Source organism: Pleurodeles waltl, chromosome 4_2, assembly GCF_031143425.1.
Source record: "Pleurodeles waltl isolate 20211129_DDA chromosome 4_2, aPleWal1.hap1.20221129, whole genome shotgun sequence".
NCBI classification, from domain to species: domain Eukaryota; kingdom Metazoa; phylum Chordata; class Amphibia; order Caudata; family Salamandridae; genus Pleurodeles; species Pleurodeles waltl.
Window position 1 is genome coordinate 452392348 of NC_090443.1, and position 21941 is coordinate 452414288.

Genomic DNA, 21941 nt, shown 5'->3' on the forward strand with positions numbered 1-21941 from the left:
AGGAAAACAGATGTATGGGAATCACTATGTGATGCATCAGGGAAAACTGTATGCCAAGATCTGTAAATAGTAGTCAGGAACTGCAAAAGTTGATTAGTGTGAGATATGTATCGAATACAATGGGTGAAAGATTGATAACACTGCTGACAACTCACAACATCAATATATTCTGTAATCATGTGTAAGAAAAATAGTAAGTGTATCACAGAGGACAGTAAATCTGTATGTGTAGCACAGTGTCCCAAATATCAGTGATCATCTTGCATGTATGTCAATAAAGGCCATAGCATGTCTCATATTGTTGGCAATAGGTCTGAGTACATCAGGGCATAGAATGACTTGTATATGTATGAGAGAACATTAACTGTAAAGACCATTACCCCAAACAACCCCTACTCACTGTGCAGCTGACAAAGGATAGAGTCTGTAACTGTGGGTGAATACTCCTCACAAACACACTCACAGGGAAGCCCAGTAGAGTACAAATCATGGCCTAAACAGGACCTGCTTCATTGTGTAGGGGACTCCCAGAGTACCCCTTTATTACAGCTGGATTCATGATAGGTTTTGGGAGCATTTACACTACTCACCACCAATAGCTATTAAAACAATAGTACTGTACTGCATATTGCCAAACATATGTACAGCCCATAAACTCCAATGGCCCAATGATAATGAGGAGCAGGAACAGCTTGACAATGAGTATGTGGAAGATGGGGAGCAAGCACAAAATGTAACATCATTAGCAGCAACATTGCTGAGGTAACAAAAAATATTCATGTGTGTGGTACATGCATGAGTGACTCGCACTATGATAGAACAGCGTGATAACAAGAAAGAGTGTACATATGTAACATAACACATAGCATCACAACCAGTATGTGGCCAAATTACCTGCCCAGTCACAGTGTGAGAAAGTCATCCAGTTTGCATATACTACAAATTTGTAGCCACTGAAAAGGGGTTGACGACTGATCCTGCAAGTACCCTGGGTCTGGTAATCAAGGCTAGAGCCACTACTCTGAACAAAAGGCATATGCTATATTGGCATACGCACAAATTGCCAACAACAGACTCATGTAAGTCCCTAGTAAATAGGGCAAGGGTGAATCCAACTACCTATAAGTCCCTAGTAGATAATAGGGCAAGGTTGAGCCCAGCTACCCATAAATTCCTAGTAAAAAATCGTACAAGGTTGAATCCAACTATCTATAAGCCCCTAGTATATAATAGGGCAAGGTTAAATCCTACTACCTATAAGTCCCTAGTAGATAATAGGGCAGGGTTGAATCCTACTACCTATATGTTTTGACTGTCCGCGGGATGTCAAATGTGGTACCAGGTGCAGATACCATATCCTGTAGCAAACTGGTAGTGTGTCCCCTGATGGGAGGCCCCTGGATGGGGGGAACATGAGCAAATTGCACCATTCACATATCCATACAGATGTGTGTACTAAGGGGCTTATTTAAAAGACGCTTGCACCACCGCAGCATCACTTTTTGCCATGCTGCAGTGGCACTGTGCTTGCTCTATATTTATATTTACAAGGCGACTTCAAGCCACTTTTCGTGGCTTAACGCAGCCTTGTAAATATGGCCTGCCCCAATGCAGTTTTCTGCAGCAAAGGGGCGTGCAATGGGTGCTTCTGCAGGCATACCCGCGCAACACCCATTGCTTTGTGAAACTGCCCCAGATTTACAAGGAAATGTCAATTTGAGGCAGCACCAAAAACAAATGCCACCCCAGGGGTGGCAACAGAGTGGCACAACAAGGAGAAATACTTTTAAATCCTCCATTTTGGTCTTTATATGGGCCTCAATTACAAGCAAATAGCGCAGCAGGGTGCTCCAAGCAGTTTAGTTGCACTAAGCTGCGTTGTTTCAAAAACTCAGAGATGTGTCATATTTACCAGAGTACACTGCATCCCTGTGTTTTCCGCTGCGGGGGCGCAAAATCAGCTGCCTAGAGCCAATGCAGCATCCTTTGCAGCATGATGCAAGGATGGCTGCATTGCGGTGGTGATCATTTATATGCAGGAAGGGTCACCTTCCTTCACAGAAACAATCATTGATGGTGATTTGCCCCTTCTATGTATGCTGCAGAATGCAGTGCACATAGAAGGAGCAAATAAATGAGGAGAAAGAAACGTAATTCTCCTCGTTGCCCCACTTTAACGCCACCCCTGGGGAGGCAAGAGTTTTTGGAGCTGCCGCAGGTGTATGTTTCCTTGTAAACTTGGGCAGTGTAAAAAAGCAATGGGTGTTGCGTGGGTACGCCCATAGCAACACCCATTGCATGCCCCATTGCCACAGAAAGCTGTTTCCGGCAGCTCATATTCACAAGGCCGTGTTAAGCCATGAAAAGTGCCTTAACACAGCCTTGTAAATATAGAGCAGAGCACAGCGCGACTGGAGCATTGCAAAAAGTTGCTTCGGTGGCGCAAGGGGCTTGTAAATGAGCCCCTTCATGTGCTGCATTCTGCAACACAAATAGTAGCAAAACGTGATTAATGATTGTTTTTGTGCAGGAAGGTGTCCTTTCCTGCACAAAAACCATCACCCCCTGTGGAAATGTGCACAATTCCTATTTGTAGCCTGCTGCCACGGCAGATGTCAGCATGTGCCACCCTAGGAGATGTCCCTTGGCATCGGAGATCCACATTTTGAACACTTCAGTGGATCATGTCTCACATAGATGAGGCATGATTTGTGTGACAATGAACATAGTCATAATATGTTGAATGTCATTATGTCACACATATGTTTGTACCTGAAATGATAACATGGTGTTTTCTGGATGTAGAAAACATGTGTGTTTGTTTTCTTTGAGTATGCAGCAATGACATCAAATGATGGGCTAGATGTATCAAAGTCCCGGTTTGCATTTCTTAAATAGCAAATTTTAAGAAATCGCTATTTGAGAAATGCAAAATGGGATGTAAGAAAATAGCGAATCCCTAATAGCGATTTCTTAAAAGTCGCAATCACTATTAGGGAATCGCTATTAGGGAATGGGACTCCATTCATCCCTATATGCCTGAAGGCCCATAGGTGCAAATGGTTTTGCATATCCCAATTTGCAAATTCCTTTTGGAATTTGCAATTTAGCTTCTGCAAATCCATGGGTGCTGGGGGCCTAAAGCTCCCTTTGATGCACCCCCCCAAAGAAATTGCGCACATATAAAGTGCACATATGCCCTACCGGCATCTGTGCGCTACACAGCACTTTTAAAAATGCATCTTAAATGCATTTTTAAAATTGCATATGGTTACCACCAAATTGGGTTTGGTGGTAATTGCATTTCATAAATGCACAGTTCACATTTAAGAAATGCATGATACATGTGCTTTTGAAATCGCAAATAGGAATTCACTATTTGGGATTTCCTATTTAGGGAAACGCAATTTCAGATTCCCTATTCACAGTTGCAATTTTAGGGAATCATTAAAAATTGCAATTTCCTAAAATTGCACTGCAGGGCCTTTCATACATCCTGAAAGGTGGTTTTGCATTCGCAAATGGTGGAATTTACTGATTTGCACCGTTTGCAAATGCAAAATCCTTTGATGCATCTGGCCAGATGTCTCTCAAATGAGTAGACAAGGATGTCTAACTACTGTTGTATGTTGCATAGTCATGTACATGTGATGATGAGCATCATACAGGAGTATTGCTTTTCACGGCTGAGTGTGTTCTTGGAGTCATGTAGGTGCACAGTGCCACTATACTCAGCTACTCATGACAAAACTTGGGGTACTTGGTTGTTTGAAAGCATTACACTATGTACCTAAGACATGTATGTACGGTGCCAAAACATATCTGTACATATCATCCTTGCCTACCAATGTATGATATTGAGACAGGACCAATGGCCCATTTGAGTTGTCACAACCATAAAGCCATGAAGTTCATTTGCAAGTCATTTGTAATGTGCAATATTTTACCAAAGTGTTCATTGTTCAACATTCACAGTGGTATGTCTCATGTTATCTCTTGCAGGTGGACCCAAGCCATACACAAAAGGAGAGGTGGAGAGCTTCCGTGACCCCAATGCCAGTGTCATCCTTTATGTGTAATGGATAGTGAAAGGATTGGTTGCAATGTGGTTTGCAGTGTGCAATGCTACGTACAAAGTGCATGTATACAAAGTGAAATTCCATAAGCTATAAATGTGTATGGACAGTAAGGTGGAGGTTGGGTCCAGAAAGTGCCTTTGCATCTGACAAATGTCAAGGTGTTTCTGATTGCTATAACTGAGGGCCCACAAATATGCCGATATGACCAAAGGACAATGACCACAATGCCAGGAGGTGTGAACATATGTGGTAGTAGAATCATAATTGAACATGGCAGGGCACTGTATACCACATTAAACCTTTTCACATGCACAGATAAGCTGTTGTTAATCAGGGTGCATTTTATGACTGATGTGTCTGGCTTGCACACACATGGTGTATAAGTAAAAATACAGCGATGATAGTAAGAACATGTACCAGGAGTACAGGGTCCTACACATCTATGGAGGGTGACAATATGTGGTTCACATGACATATTCCTGCTGTGTGTGCCAGAGTAAAATCACAGTAAATCATGTACTACTAGGACTGAGTATCATGTGAATAGGACCCAAAGATTAGGAGGACAGTGGTCAACATACCACACTTGGATTTTCAGTTGATTTGCACACTCCTGTGGTGTGATGCCCCATACTCTATATTGTGTATGACAACATTGCCATCCTCTGTCACCTTCAGAGATCTGGAAATGTGTGTTATAGTACAGGGCTGTACAACAGCTGAATGCCAATGGATCCAAAGGTAATGGTGTATGCAGAAGGAACATTGAGTGCCATACCACGTTCACAAGACAGTATTTTTCATAACCATTGTCAATTAAGACATGGTCATTCAAAGATGTCCCAAGAGGTGGCATTGCTGTTGTGTACCATTTGTTTGGCCTAGATATATTGACCATGTTCAATGTGGAGAGGAAGGATATTGGGCAGATGTCAATTCAGATTGTCCTTCAAGATGTCATTGTGATTTGTGATGTGCATCATGTAATGTCTGCTGATAGTGTCAACATGGAATGCTTGATGTTCATTTGCCCAAGAGTCTTTTTATGATATGTATTACTCCTGTTTCCTCAGGCAACATCACCCCATCCCAGAAGAAAAACTTTGAAAAAAGGGCTGACCATTTTCGGCACATCCACCATGTGAGGAAGGCATACAAGAGGATGGCGAAGGCCCATGAGCATGAAAGAGCATCGGGGTCCTGGAGTGCTTTTCCCCAAGGCCTCCAATCATTGACACAGCCACCTCAGGCCACCATCAACAGGGCACGTATCGGGCCACTGACAGAGGTGGGCCTGCAAGGGCCGGTCCATCACCTCCATCGCAACTGCCCCAATGTCACCACAGGCCCCACTGCAAGTCTTTTGGGTGGATTTTGAGTACAGCATCCGAACTGAAATAGCTGACATGAAGCTATGCCTCTCTAACTTGGAGCACAAACAGGACCAGGTGCTCACTGTCCTTCATGAACTCAAGGCCACTGGCATGAAGAAATGAGGAGCAGGATGGGCCAAAGAAAGACTTACACCCCTTCCCCTTGTGTATAGTTTTTTAGTTGGAGTGTTAGATAGTTAGTATTAGGTAAGTTAACGTAGTGTAGAGTAATTTTAGTCTGTAGCAGCTTTTGTTAGGGGTGGGTACTTTTTGGGGGGTTTCTAATTATTGGGTGTTGTTAAGGGGGGTGATGCTTTAGGTCTGTGTACTTTTTGAGAAACAAATAAATAAATACAACAAAATATATATTTGTTTAGGCCTAGATGTTTAGTTAGTTATGTATAGCTGTAGTTACTGTTATCCTTGACTACAGATGTGTTTTGAGGAGAGCGGGGGGTTGATGTCTATCATGTGGCATTAAATGTGTAGGATAAGTTAAGTTAGTTGTAGTTATTACATTTTGTAAGGTAGTGTAGGTTAGGTAAGGTTAGGTAAGGATAGTTAGGTTAGGTAGTTTGGGTAGTTTTTAGCGTAAGATAGATAGTTTTATATAGACTTTGTTGTTTCATACATTATGGTCTCCATCATGATTTACTGTCTCGGATTTAGCATGTCTGCACAGGGTATGATTGGTACATGCATATGGCTTTGAAAGCAGTATGTGGAAATATGTGACAATGTATATTCCTTTTTTTCAATTACATGTAAGGTTGGCAATGGGATCCCATCAGCTATCTACAAATTTAAGTTAGCAATGTGAGTGACAATCTGGATGTATACACATCCCATCACAGGTATTCATGTGCATTTGCTCTGTGTTGGTAAGTCATGCGACATGGATTTGTGGAATGTTGTTGTCATTACACGCACCCTAAATCATGGATTTGTTACTCACACACTTATACCTGCCCCTCACGGACTGAACTAGCAACATTTGGTTGCCACATCAATGTGAGATTTTTACTACTGTCCTTGTTAAGACCAGCCACTTGTGAGTTACATCATCTGTCACAATGACGGCATGATACCTGTTACATTACAAACTTAGGAGCCCAAAATATGTTTTTTCATATCACATCCTCTAAGTATGTTCACTCAGTCTGTGTGGCTTTTTCTTGGATTGCAATCCACAGATAACCTTTAAGTGAACAGTCAGTGCATTAGCTTTATACAATGTAACATGTTCACGTTGTTCCTGCGTCAGACACACATACAACACAAAGGTTGTAGAAAGTGATTTTATTTACATGTGTTAATTTACCTGAAGTACTGATGAACATTACATGAGACAACAACCCCAAAAGATTTATTTAGCCATTGGATGTCCAAACAGAGTCCAGGGGTGTGAACATGTCATGTGACGTGTAGGAGAGGAGTGCTTTAGTGAGGAGGATGGCCACATTGTCATTAGGGAAGATTGACCACAATGACAGTCCACATATGTGAGAGGTCAACAGTAGGAGATTCCAATTGAAAACGGTGCCAGGTGTTTTGACACTGGCATGATCTTTAGCACAGAGCAAAGGAGAAAAGGGCCACGTGTCACAGAGAAAAGCTACTGGGCAGTTTTCCTGGTAAAAGATGTTCCTTCCACATCTTCATTCTCTGATGTATGTGGTGCCTCCTGTGACACAGGTGTTGTAGGTGCTGAAGTAGAGGGAGGCACACACACATCAGAGGCTGAAGATGTGGATGCCGTGTCCATGGCAGCTCTCATCTATGGGAACACATGAGACTGCGTAGCAGCAAGGAGGACCTGCAGGCTCTGCAACACTGCAACAACATCATGGTGAAAGGCACCAAAGGTGGCAATGAGGGAGTCCTGCTTTAGCTCCATTGACGCCAGGATATTTTGTATTACCCCCAGCCTGTTGGCAAGCTTGCTGGTGGCACTTGGGCTGGGCATTTGCTCGTACCTCAGCCTCATGACGCCAGCGATGTAAGCCAGGGTACCCACCGCTCTCTCCATCTACGCCCACATCGTATCTGCCAGCTCCCGCTGGACTTCTACTGCTGTTTTTTTTAAATGTAAGTGCTGGGTCCTGGGAGTCTAGGGCTGTGATTGAGCTTGCAAGTGTTGTATGTTGAATGTTGGGTGGTTCATGCAGAGAGGCCGAGACACTGTCTAGCCTCCCTGTGACTGAAGATGTTGTCTGTATGGCACCCAGGATTTGTTGGGAGGATTCCAAATTAATGGTTTGCAGTTGGTCAGCCACATCATTGGAGAAGTCCAGGACAGGAAGCTGGCCAGGAGGTATGGTGTCATCCTCAGCAATGAAACGGAGGAAGTTAATGTTGAGATCTGCTAGATGTTGACATGAGTGATCAGGTTTACAAGCAAGGTTTCCAACGGAGCACTTTCAAGGACTCATTTCAGGGCCCTGGCAGCACACTTCGCGACTGGAGTCATAGAATTTGATGCTCCAGCGCCACAGTGTGCAGGCCCCTAATTTAGAAAACCACACCACACCAACTTGTGTAGCTTGTCATGGCCCTGTAATTCTGGACTCCTTTCATGCATTACACTGCATACAGGGTGAGTTTCTTGGGTGTTGCTGTGGCTGTTCCCCTGCAACACCAATGGAATGCAAAGGGATGTGACACATTCCCAGATTTGGATATCTGGAGATGTGTCATATTCCTCCGCAATCTCAGGGGTGACATTGCAGTGGTGCAACATAGATATTTGACATTTTGGTCCCCACTTTTCCCTATTTCAATGTTTGCTGCATTATTTAGCACACATGGAAAGTGGAAGACAACATTCACGATTGTTCATGCTCAAGAAAGAGTCCCTTTTATCAAATGAGCAGCCATCCATGCAACACAGGTGCCCCTACTCCATGATGCAAGAATGCCTGTGTTGGTGCTAGGCAGCAGTGAGTAGACCATCACAGAGAAAAGTACAGGCATGGGTGGCATTTAGGTTAATACAACACAACCCTGTACTTTCAAAACTGTGCAGAGCAGCATGGTAAGCTGTGGTACAGCACCATGTTGTATCATTTCCCCATACATTTGTCCCTGAGTTGGACAGTAATTTGTAGTACACATGTTGGGCATGGGTATTGATGCACAGTTTCTTAAATTTACTCTGCTAATGGATTGTTATCACAGGCACTTTGAGGAGATGGGCTTCTGTCCTACTGTGCAGTTTGGCTCACTTACATTCCCCCCATGACTTCCTGATGAGAGTTGTGTATCTGCAGAGTGTCACACATCATATGACTTAGGCTCATGCCATTTTATGTGTTCAGACCTCCTCAGATTACCCACTTTTGATTCCTGGTACACAGGTACGTGTCACACATGGATCCTTGGAGGAAAGTACCATCTTGCCTGGCATGTTACCCCCATATTTCACTGCACATATGTTGTTTTAGTTGTATGTGTCACTGGGACCCTGCCAGCCAGGGCCCCAGTGCTCATAAGTGTGCCCTATATGTGTTACCTGTGTTATGACTAACTGTCTCACTGAGGCTCTGCTAATCAGAACCTCAGTGGTTATGCTCTCTCATTTCTTTCCAAATTGTCACTAACAGGCTAGTGACCAATTTTACCAATTTACATTGGCATACTGGAACACCCTTATAATTCCCTAGTATATGGTACTGAGTAACCAGGGTATTGGGGTTCCAGGAGATCCCTATGGGCTGCAGCATTTCTTTTGCCACCCATAGGGAGCTCTGACAATTCTTACACAGGCCTGCCACTGCAGCCTGAGTGAATTAACGTCCACGTTATTTCACAGCCATTTTACACTGCACTTAAGTAACTTATAAGTCACCTATATGTCTAACCTTTACCTGGTAAAGGTTGGGTGCTACGTTACTTAGTGTGTGGGCACCCTGGCACTAGCCAAGGTGCCCCCACATTGTTCAGGGCCAATTCCCCGGACTTTGTGAGTGCGGGGACACCATTACACGCGTGCACTACATATAGGTCACTACCTATGTGTAGCTTCACAATGGTAACTCTGAATATGGCCATGCAACATGTCTAAGATCATGGAATTGCCCCACCAATGCCATCCTGGTATTGGGGAGACAATCCCATGATTCCCCGGCTCCCTAGCACAGACCAGGGTTCTGCCAAACTGCCTTTCCTGGGGTTTCACTGCAGCTGCTGCTGCTGCCAACCCCTCAGACAGGTTTCTGCCCTCCTGGGGTCCAGCCAGGCTTGGCCCAGGAAGGCAGAACAAAGGACTTCCTCAGAGAGAGGGTGTTACACCCTCTCCCTTTGGAATAAGGTGTCAGGGCTGGGGAGGAGTAGCCTCCCCAGCCTCTGGAAATGCTTTGATAGGCACAGATGGTGCCCATCTCTGCATAAGCCAGTCTACACCGGTTCAGGCATCCCCCAGCCCTGCTCTGGCGTGAAACTGGACAAAGGAAAGGGGAGTGACCACTCCCCTGACCTGCACCTCCCCTGGGAGGTGCCCAGAGCTCCTCCAGTGTGCTCCAGACCTCTGCCATCTTGGAAACAGAGGTGCTGCTGGCACACTGGACTGCTCTGAGTGGCCAGGGCCAGCAGGTGACGTCAGAGACTCCTTCTGATATGCTCCTTCAGGTGTTGCTAGCCTATCCTCTCTCCCAAGTAGCCAAACCCTCTTTTCTGGCTATTTAGGGTCTCTTCTCTGGGGAATTCTTTAGATAACGAATGCAAGAGCTCATCAGAGTTCCTCTGCATCTCTCTCTTCACCTTCTGCCAAGGAGTCGACTGCTGACCGCGCTGGAAGCCTGCAAAACTGCAACAAAGTAGCAACGACGACTACTGCGACACTGTAACGCTGATCCAGCCGCCTTCTCGACTGTTTTCCTGGTGGTGCATGCTGTGGGGTAGTCTGCCTCCTCTCTGCACTAGAAGCTCCGAAGAAATCTCCCGTGGGTCGATGGAAGCTTCCAACTGCAACCGCAGGCACCAAAGAACTGCATCACTGGTCCTCTGGGTCTCCTCTCAGCACGACGAGCGAGGTCCCTTGAACTCAGCAACTCTGTCCAAGTGACTCCCACAGTCCAGTGACTCTTCAGTCCAAGTTTGGTGGAGGTATATCCTTGCCTCCCCACGCCAGACTGCATTGCTGGGAACTGCGTGTTTTGCAGCTACTCCGGCTCCTGTGCACTCCACGAAGATTTCCTTTGTGCACAGCCAAGCCTGGGTCCACGGCACTCTAACATGCATTGCATGGCCTCCTGAGTTGTCCTCCGGCGGCGTGGGACTCTCTTGTGCAACTTCGGGTGAGCACCGTTTCACTCCACTTTGTAGTGCCTGTTCCAGCACTTCTATGGGTGCTGCCTGCTTCTGAGAGGGCTCCTTGTCTTGCTGGGCGACCCCTCTGTCCCCTGATGCAATTGGCGACATCCTGGTCCCTCCTGGGCCACAGCAGCATCCAAAAACCCTAACCGCAACCCTTGCAGCTAGCAAGGCTTGTTTGCGGTCTTTCTGTGGGAAAATACTTCTGCACGACTCTTCACGACGTGGGACATCCATCCTCCAAAGGGGAAGTTTCTAGCCCTTGTCGTTCGTGCAGAATCCTCAGCTTCTACCATCCGGTGGCAGCTTCTTTGCATCCACAGCTGGCATTTCCTGGGCATCTGCCCACTCCCGACTTGATTGTGACTCTTGAACTTGGTCCCCTTGTTCCACAGGTACCCTCATCTGGAAATCCATTGTTGTTGCATTGCTGGTGTTGGTCTTTCCTGCAGAATTCCCCTATCACGACTCTTTGGGGAACTTAGGTGCACTTTGCACCCACTTTTCAGGGTTTGGGGTGGGCTATTTTTCTAACCCTCACTGTTTTCTTACAGTCCCAGCGACCCTCTACAAGGTCACATAGGTTTGGGGTCCATTCGTGGTTCGCATTCCACTTCTAGAGTATATGGTTTGTATTGCCCCTATCCCTATGTGCCCCCATTGCATTCTATTGTGACTATACATTGTTTGCCCTGTTTTTTTATTGCTATTACTGCATATTTTGGTATTGTGTACATATATCTTGTGTATATTTGCTATCCTCATACTGAGGGTACTCACTGAGATACTTTTGGCATATTGTCACTGTGTATTGTGTTTTCTTATGATATTGTGCGTATGACACTAGGGGTACTGTAGGAGCTTCACTCGTCTCCTAGTTCAGCCTAAGCTGCTCTGCTAAGCTACCTTTTCTATCAGCCTAAGCTGCTAGACACCCCTATACACTAATAAGGGATACCTGGGCCTTCGTGCAAGGTGTAAGTACCCCTTGGTACTCACTACAAGCCAGTCCAGCCTCCTACATTGGTTGTGCAGCGGTGGGATAAGTACTTTGCAACTACTTACCACTTTTGTCATTGTACTTTTCATAAGAGAAAAATATACAAAACAAGTTCAATGTATGTACACCTAACCAAAAAAGTTTTGCTTTTCTTCTCTCACTTCTTTTCTAAGTGCTGAAAAGTACCTCTAAACTTTCTAAAAAGTTCTTAAAAAGTTTTAAAAGTTTTTTCTCTGTCTTTCCAAAAGTTATGAAAAACTTTTTTCTCACTTTTTCTATCCCTTAAACATTGTCTAAAATGTCTGGTACAGGCCAAACTCTTGATCTGTCCAACATAACTTATGACAACCTTAGCTGGAAGGAAGCAAGGAGTCTCTGTGTAGATAGAGGTTTAGGGGTAGGGAAGAATCCCTCAAGACAACTGTTGGTTAATATGCTCATTGAACAAGATAAGACCTTAGGTGGCACTTCAGGTGAGAAATTAGCTGATGGTTCCCACTCTGATTCTGGGGCACCCCTAGCAAAAGAGGTGGGAGGGAAGCTTTCCAACCTGCCCCCTAGCAAGCCACCTAGCATAGCTGGTTCCGATGTGAATTCACATCACAGTAATAGTGTTGTTTCTCATCACAGTAGAAGTATCACCTCTGTAGGCCAGAATGTTAGTGTGACATCTGTTAGGGCCAGGTCTCCTTCTGTTCATTCTCTCCATTCTTCTGTTTCAAGACATGCCCTACCCACCCACCCTGATGACAGAGTGTTAGAAATGGAGCTCAATAGATTGAGAGTGGAAAAATCCAGGCTGAAGCTCAAGAAGCAACAGCTGAATTTAGATAGGCAGTCTTTAAAAATAGAAAGAGAAAGACAGAAATTGGGTTTAGAAACCCATGGTGGCAGCAGCAGTATTCCAAATAGTCATCCTGCAAAAGAGCATGATTCTAGGAATCTGCATAAGATAGTTCCCCCTTACAAGGAGGGGGATGACATTAACAAGTGGTTTGCTGCACTTGAGAGGGCCTGTGTTGTACAGGATGTCCCTCAAAGGCAGTGGGCTGCTATCCTAAGGCTATCTTTCGCTGGAAAGGGTAGGGGTAGGCTCCTTATTGTAAAGGAAAGTGAGGCCAATGATTTCAAAGTTCTTAAGAATGCACTCCTAGATGGTTATGGCTTAATCACTTAACAGTACAGGATGAAGTTCAGAGAAACCAAAAAGGAGTCTTCACAAGACTGGGTAGACTTTGTTGACCATTCAGTGAAGGCCTTGGAGGGGTGGTTACATGGCAGTAAAGTTACTGATTATGAAAGCCTGTATAACTTAATCCTGAGAGAGCATATTCTTAATAATTGTGTGTCTGATTTGTTACACCAGTACCTGGTGGACTCTGATCTGACCTCTCCCCAAGAATTGGGAAAGAAGGCAGACAAATGGGTCAGAACAAGGGTGAACAGAAAAGTTCATACAGGGGGTGACAAAGATGGCAAGAAGAAGGATGGTAAGTCTTCTGACAAGGGTGGGGACAAATCTAAAAATGAGTCGTCATCAGGCCCACAAAAACACCTGGTGGGGGTGGTGGGCCCAAATCCTCTTCAAATCAAAACAAAGAAAAGAAACCATGGTGCTATTTATGTAAAATAAAAGGCCATTGGACAACAGATTCCAGTTGTCCAAAGAAAAGCACCAAGCCTCCTACCACTACAACCCCTGCTGCTACACCTAGTGCCCCTAGTAATAGTAGTGGTGGTGGGAGCAAACCTACTAATAGCCAATCCAAGGGAGTAGCTGGGCTCACTTTTGGTAATTTAGTTGGGGTTGGTCTTGTTAGGGAGACCACAGAGGCTATGTTAGTCTCTGAGGGGGCTATTGATTTAGCCACCTTGGTTGCTTGTCCCCTTAACATGGATAAGTACAAGCAACTACCCCTAATAAATGGTGTTGAGGTTCAGGCCTACAGGGACACAGGTGCCAGTGTTACCATGGTAATAGAGAAACTGGTCCACCCTGAACAACACCAACTTGGACACCAGTACCAAGTAACCGATGCTCATAACAACACACTTAGCCACCCCATGGCTGTTGTAAATCTCAACTGGGAGGGGTTACTGGTCCAAAGAAAGTTGTGGTTGCCTCAGATTTACCTGTAGACTGTCTACTAGGAAATGATTTAGAGACATCAGCTTGGTCAGATGTGGAGTTGGAGGCCCATGCAGCAATGCTGGGCATTCCAGGGCATATTTTTGCTTTAACCAGGGCTCAGGCCAAAAAGCAAAAAGGACAGGCTGACTTGGATCCTGGAAGAATGGACCAAGTGCTCCCTAAAGCTAGGGCTAGTAGAAGTAAATCACTACCTACTATCCCTCCCTCTACAGTGGATTCTGCTTCTGAGGAAGAATAATTTCCACCCTGTGCAGAACCTACACCACAGGAGCTGGAAGCAGACACTGATGAGCTTTTGGGTGAAGGGGGGCCTGCCAGGGAGGAGCTGAGTGTGGCACAGCATACCTGTCCCACACTAGAGGGTCTACGGCAGCAAGCTGTCAAACAAGCAAATGGGGATGTCAGTGACTCTCACAGAGTTTACTGGGAGGACAACCTCTTGTACACTGAAGCAAGGGATACAAAACCTGGAGCTGCCAGGAGATTGGTGATTCCTCAGGAGTACAGAAAGTTCCTCCTAACTCTAGCCCACGACATTCCCTTAGCTGGACATTTGGGGCAAATGAAAACTTGGGACAGGCTTGTCCCCTTGTTTCATTGGCCTAGAATGTCAGAGGACACAAAGGAATTTTGTAAGTCCTGTGAAACCTGTCAAGCCAGTGGCAAGACAGGTAGCACTCCAAAGGCACCCCTTATCCCACTGCCTGTGGTTGGGGTTCTCTTTGAAAGGGTAGGGGTTGACATAGTTGGCCCCCTTGACCCTCCTACTGCTTCAGGCAATAGGTTTATCTTGGTGGTAGTGGACCATGCCACCAGATATCCTGAAGCAATTCCTCTAAGGACCACTACAGCTCCTGCGGTGGCAAAGGCCCTCCTGGGAATATTTTCCAGGGTGGGCTTCCCAAAAGAGGTGGTATCAGACAGGGGAAGCAATTTCATGTCTGCTTACTTAAAGGCCATGTGGAAGGAATGTGGTGTGGCATACAAGTTCACCACACCCTATCATCCACAAACAAATGGACTGGTAGAGAGATTTAACAAAACTCTCAAAGGCATGATTATGGGACTCCCTGAAAAACTCCGCAGGAGATGGGATATCCTGTTACCTTGCCTCCTTTTTGCTTACAGGGAGGTACCCCAAAAAGGAGTGGGCTTCAGACCCTTTGAACTCCTATTTGGACACCCTGTGAGAGTTCCTCTAACACTTGTTAAGGAGGGTTGGGAACAACCTTTAAAAGCTCCAAAGCAAGACATAGTGGACTATGTACTTGGCCTAAGATCAAGGATGGCTGAGTACTTGAAAAAGGCCAGTAAAAACCTTCAGGCCAGCCAAGAGCTCCAAAAGCAATGGCATGACCAGAAGGCTGTTTTGGTTCAGTACCAACCAGGGCAGAAAGTGTGGGTCTTGGAGCCTGTGGCCCCAAGAGCACTCCAAGATAAATGGAGTGGACCCCACATAATTGTTGAGAAGAAGGGTGAAGTCACCTACTTAGTTGATTTAGGCACTGCCAGGAGTCCCCTTAGGGTGCTCCATGTCAATCGCCTGAAACCCTACTATGACAGGGCTGATCTCACCCTGCTCATGGCAACAGATGAGGGACAGGAAGAAGAGAGTGACCCTCTCCCTGATCTCTTCTCTTCCACAGAACAAGATGCTCTAGTGGAAGGTGTAGTTTTGGCAGATTGTCTTACTGCTGAGCAGAAAGACCACTGCATAAATCTCCTGGGTCAGTTTTCTGAACTCTTCTCTACTGTGCCAGGCACCTCTTCTTGGTGTGAGCACACTATAGATACTGGAGACAGCTTGCCTGTCAAAAGTAAGATCTATAGGCAGCCTGACCATGTCAGAGACTGCATAAAGCAAGAGGTGCAGAAAATGCTTGAACTAGGAGTGGTTGAGCACTCTGAAAGTCCATGGTCCTCTCCTGTGGTACTTGTACCAAAACCTCATTCCAAGGATGGAAAGAAGGAAATTAGGTTTTGTGTAGACTATAGAGGTCTCAACCAAGTAACCAAAACTGATGCTCACCCTATACCCAGGGCAGATGAGCTAATAGATACACTGGCATCTGCCAAGTACCTAAGCACTTTTGATTTGACTGCAGGGTATTGGCAGATCAAGTTATCAGAAGATGCAAAAGCAAAAACTGCATTTTCAACCATTGGAGGCCATTACCAAATCACAGTAATGCCTTCTGGATTGAAAAATGCACCTGCCACTTTTCAAAGGTTGGTGAATACAGTCCTGCAAGGGCTGGAAGCTTTTAGTGCAGCATATCTAGATGATATAGCTGTCTTCAGCTCCAGCTGGGATGATCACCTGGTCCACCTATGGAAAGTTTTGGAGGCCCTGCAAAAGGCAGGCCTCACTATCAAGGCTTCAAAGTGCCAGATAAGGCAGGGGAAAGTGGTTGATCTGGGACACCTGGTAGGTGGAGAACAGATTGCACCACTTCAGGGGAAAATCCAAACTATTATAGATTGGGTTCCCCCCACAACTCAGACCCAGGTGAGAGCCTTCTTAGGCCTCACTGGGTATTAAGGAGGTTCATAAAGAACTATGGCTCCATTGCAGCCCCTCTTAATGACCTCACATCTAAGAAAATGCCTAAAAAGGTATTGTGGACAGCTAGCTGTCAGAAAGCTTTTGAGGAGCTGAAGCAGGCCATGTGCTCTGCACCTGTCCTGAAAAGCCCCTGTTACTCCAAAAAATTCATTGTCCAAACTGATGCATCTGAATTAGGGGTAGGGGCAGTCTTATCACAACTTAATTCTGAGGGCCAGGATCAACCTGTTGCTTTTATCAGCAGGAGGTTGACCCCTAGAGAAAAGCGTTGGTCTGCCATAGAGAGGGAGGCCTTTGCTGTGGTCTGGGCACTGAAGAAGTTGAGTCCATACCTGTTTGGCACTCACTTCATTGTTCAGACAGACCTCAAACCTCTACTTTGGCTAAAACAAATGAAAGGTGAAAACCCTAAATTATTGAGGTGGTCCATATCCCTACAGGGAATGGATTATACAGTGGAACATAGACCTGTGAGTACCCACTCCAATGCAGATGGACTCTCCAGATATTTCCACTTAGACAATGAAGACTCATCAGGTCATGGCTAGTCTTATTGTCCTTCGTTTGGGGGGGGTTGTGTAGGAAAGTACCATCTTGCCTGGCATGTTACCCCAATATTTCACTGTATATATGTTGTTTTAGTTGTATGTGTCACTGGGACCCTGCCAGCCAGGGCCCCAGTGCTCATAAGTGTTCCCTGTATGTGTTACCTGTGTTATGACTCACTGTCTCACTGAGGCTCTGCTAATCAGAACCTCAGTGGTTATGCTCTCTCATTTCTTTCCAAATTGTCACTAACAGGCTAGTGACCAATTTTACCAATTTACATTGGCATACTGGAACACCCTTATAATTCCCTAGTATATGGTACTGAGTACCCAGGGTATTGGGGTTCCAGGAGATCCCTATGGGCTGCAGCATTTCTTTTGCCACCCATAGGGAGTTCTGACAATTCTTACACAGGCCTGCCACTGCAGCCTGAGTGAAATAACGTCCACGTTATTTCACAGCCATTTTACACTGCACTTAAGTGACTTATAAGTCACCTATATGTCTAACCTTTACTTGGTAAAGGTTGGGTGCTAAGTTACTTAGTGTGTGGGCACCCTGGCACTAGCCAAGGTGCCCCCACATTGTTCAGGGCCAATTCCCCGGACTTTGTGAGTGCAGGGACACCATTACACGCGTGCACTACATATTTTAAACGAAAATAGTTCCCTGGTGTGTAGTGGACTTTGTGCCTGTCGTAGGGGGCAGATCGATAGTACTAATCCCCATCTGCCCCCCAGGAGAGGCAGAAAGACTGCACCAATTCATGTTGGGGCGTTGCCATGCCCATTCTGGGCAGCTCCCACCCCTACACTGCCAAAATAGAAATCCCTGGTGCATAGTGGGCTTTCTGCCCCCCGGGTGGGGGCAAATGGGGCCTATTGTCTCCATCTGCTCCCTGGAGGGGGCAGGGAGACTGACGATTTTGGAGAGAGGGATGGGGGCCCGTTTTGGGTAACCCCTAATGCATACAAACAATTACTGATGCCTACTGGGCTGTGCATATTTCTGGGATGGGTGGGAGCATTACAATGCCCATTCAGGGCAGCTCCCACCCCTACATTTACATAAAAGACTCTCTGGTTCCTAGTTGGCTTTCTGTACCCCGCAGGTCAGATCGGGGGCTATTGCCCGCATTTCCACCCCAGAAAGGGCAAAAAGACCGTGCCTGTTTCTGAAAGAGATGGGGGCATTACAATGCCCATTCAGGGCATCCCCCATCCCTAAATGTACGTACAAAATTAACCCCTGGTCCCAATAGGCTTTCTGCCCCCAAGGGGGGACAGAAAGACTGTGCCTATTTCAGGGTGGCGGGGCATTATAATGCCTATTCAGGGCAGCCCACACCCCTAAATTTACATTAAGAAAATATTTATTTGTACATAGTGGGCTTTTTAACCATTGGGGTTTTAGAGTGGGGATAATGCCCCCATCTGCCCCCCAGCAGGGGGGAATACAGAAAGACTGAAAATGTCCAAAAAATACAGGGGGAGCAAAAGCCCTTGCCCAAGGGGCCGCTCCCCACCCACCCCCTGGTGCCTGGTGGGTCAATCCCTGCTTGGGGATCGCCCCTCCTGCAGCTATGCCCAAAGCAGGGATCCACTAGGGAGGGATACCATTGGAAAGGGGAGATTCTGTTATTTCCAGTGATATCCCTCCCGTCTGCCTCTGTGCTTGGGGGCTGAGATAGCACCCTGAACACCGAGGCAGTAAAAGTGAAATATCGTCTCATTTCACTTTTGGTTTTAGTAAAATGATGTTGTCATTTCAATGAAAAATATGAAACGGCCTCGGAAGTTGGGGAAGCTCTCTCCCTTTTCCTGAGGCTGTTTCTTTCTAAAAGCAAAACCCTATAAAACCCTTTAAAAGAAAACCCTCTGGGGCCAGCACCAGAGGGACTTTAAGTGCCATGTGCGCGAAAGGCCGGGAGTCTTCCGACCCACATGAGCACAGTTACATAATGTTAACAAGCACTGGCAAAGCCACTAGGTGTTACCTTTCAGACCAGGGCAAAAGAGCTTTTGGATTTGCCACTGCTTGTTTGTTTTTGCCATTATTTATGGAAAAAACCTTGAATGATGGCTGGCTGTGCTCATATTTCAAGGTTACTTTTTATTATACTTTATCATAAAGCCATTCTTGAATGTCCACTCTGTCAAAGTGTAAATAAATCATTGGGAGATGGCTGCAGTGTGCAAGCCTCCAGATGCGTTGGGTTGACATCTTTTTTATATACTTTAGTATGAATTACCTGTTTCAAGTTGGCAAACAGACATTTTCAAATGTTATATTATTAACAAAGGATGAGCGAGACATCTGGCGCAAATATCCAAGTAAGGGGCATATTTATACTCACTTTCAGCGCAAACGTTGCCCCGTATTTAAATTTTGACGCCCGAGGAGGACAAAATTCCGCCGTGTGCGTAATTTTTTGGATGCAGCAACCCGCCTTGCGTTAATTATATGCAAGGTAGGCGTTCCCGTCCAAAAAATGGCTTAAACGGCCGTGCACCGTATTTATGCTTTCGGGCAAAAATTGAAAATGACGCACAGCCCGATTTGCGTCAAAAATTAACGCCTGGGTCAGGGCAGGCGTTAAAATGGGGCAAACACACCTGTATTTAATCAGAACACACAGAACAAACAGCACAGCAGAGCAGCAACAGGGAGCCATGGAGGTGATTCTAATCCAGCGTGCACGCAGACGCAGAGCCCAGCAGCAACAACAGCAGTTACAACAACACCAGCAGGGACCCCAAAGGCAGCGCAGAAGGCAGGAGAGGATATTCCGCCCAAGAACAACCCTTCAGGGCCTCAGGGAACACGACATCATACAGAGGTACCGGTTGAACTGGCAGGCCATTCAGCAGCTGCTGCGAAACATTGAACAGCAGTTGGCCCCCACTTTGGTGACACCCCACACCATCCCAACAGAAACAAAGCTGCTTGCCGTACTTCACATGCTGGCAAGTGGCTCTTTTCAAACAACTGGTGCCCTGGTAGGCGGAATATCACAACCATCATTCTCCGCATTTTTGCCCAAAGTACTGGTTGCCATCATTCGACTGACACCCCGCCACATCTGCTTCCCTAACACATTGCAGAAGCAGCAGGAAACTAAACAGGGGTTCTACGCAATCAGTGGCTTCCCTCACGTCTTTGGTGCAATCGACTGCACACATGTACGCCTTGTGCCACCTGCTGCAACTGAATACCTCTACCCCAACAGGAAGCACACACATTCAATCAATGTGCAGGCCATTGTTGATCACCAAGGAATGTTCACCAACATCGTGGCTAAATATCCTGGGAGTGTACATGACTCATTCATCTTCCGTCACTGCACCATCAATCAACACTTCCAGGATGGACGGTATGGCGATGGACTACTTGTTGGTAAGTACAAAAACCTACTTATATATACACTGCACAGCAACCCTCTAGGACACACAACACATACACCACAACAGCAACATGTCAACAGGAACACACTGAGGTCCTGACATCAGTAGCCATGTTTCTTAAGTCACCATTGAACCTGTCACACATCGGAATTTACTGTACAGCCCAATGTTAAGACATTAATGAGTGTGGTTGCCGAAATGTCACCTTGCAAATTGTAAGTGTCCCAATGACCTTTACGTTAAGACATTGTATAAGTCTAAAGGTATGGGATGTCCAGGGTACTTTGATATGAACGTGTTAACAACACTTTAAATTTTAACTCTGCATGGAACTATAATCTCACCCCCAGTGAAGACACACGGACACCTGTATCACAAGTCACAATGCTAGGGAGGGCACACTGTACTGAAAATCCCAAAACATACTGCTGACAAATGGTTAGCAGACAAACACTTGCTCAGCCAAGGAAACAACACAATGCAGATGGTTTAGCCTACAAGTATAGGATGTCACATTAGTACACAAAAGAGTCACAGACAACACAAGACAACTACTGCCATTAAAGGTCTTTTCAAAAGTGCCAGCTACATCAACATGATCCCATTCTTTTTCTCTTGCAGCTGATCAGGGGTATGGCATCCAGCCATGGATAATGACACCATTTGGCAACCCGAGTACAGCTGCAGAGCGTGCATACAATGAGGCCCATAGGAGGACACGCAGCATTGTCGAGCGGAGCTTCGGCATCCTCAAGTCAAGGTTCCGCTGCCTCGACATCACTGGTGGTAGCCTACTATATTCCCCCGAGATGGTCTGTAAGATCATATTAACATGTTCCATCCTGCACAACATTTGCATAAGAAGGAACATTCCCCTCCTGGAACCAGACCCATACATACCTGAAGACGAGGAAGAGGAGGATGCTGCCCTGCAACATGAGGGGGAACAACCAAACACGGCTGCTGGAGTGCGTAGGCGCCAACACATTGTGAACAATTTCTTTTAAATATTATCACCATCACAACTTAATGAACTATAGTAAATAAACACTGATAAGAAACACCACATCATGGTCTGGCTAATCATTTCTGTACACCTTTAGCTCTAACTATCAGAAGAAGAGTGTTGCCTCATGGAGCATTGATGATATAACAATCAGGACACAGAAAATCCCACTACAAATGTGATGCCTATCATACAACGGTCACATACACACACAATGTAAATGACTGACATCCTGTACAGTTCACCTTTGAACGGCAATAGCTGAGGACCACACCTATTACACACATACATGTTGGAAACATGGTTCATCGCAGCATATGGCACACAACTAAAACACCATCACTCAACTAGGGGAAAACAAGCCTCATACATCAGGCAGTTGACATGCTTTTGCTTCAGAAACAGGAATGTATGACCAGACCCTTGACAGCAGTATGTCCAACTACATACATTCTTTGCAAAGACTATCTGTCACTAGAGTTACACATAAGCAGAACATACA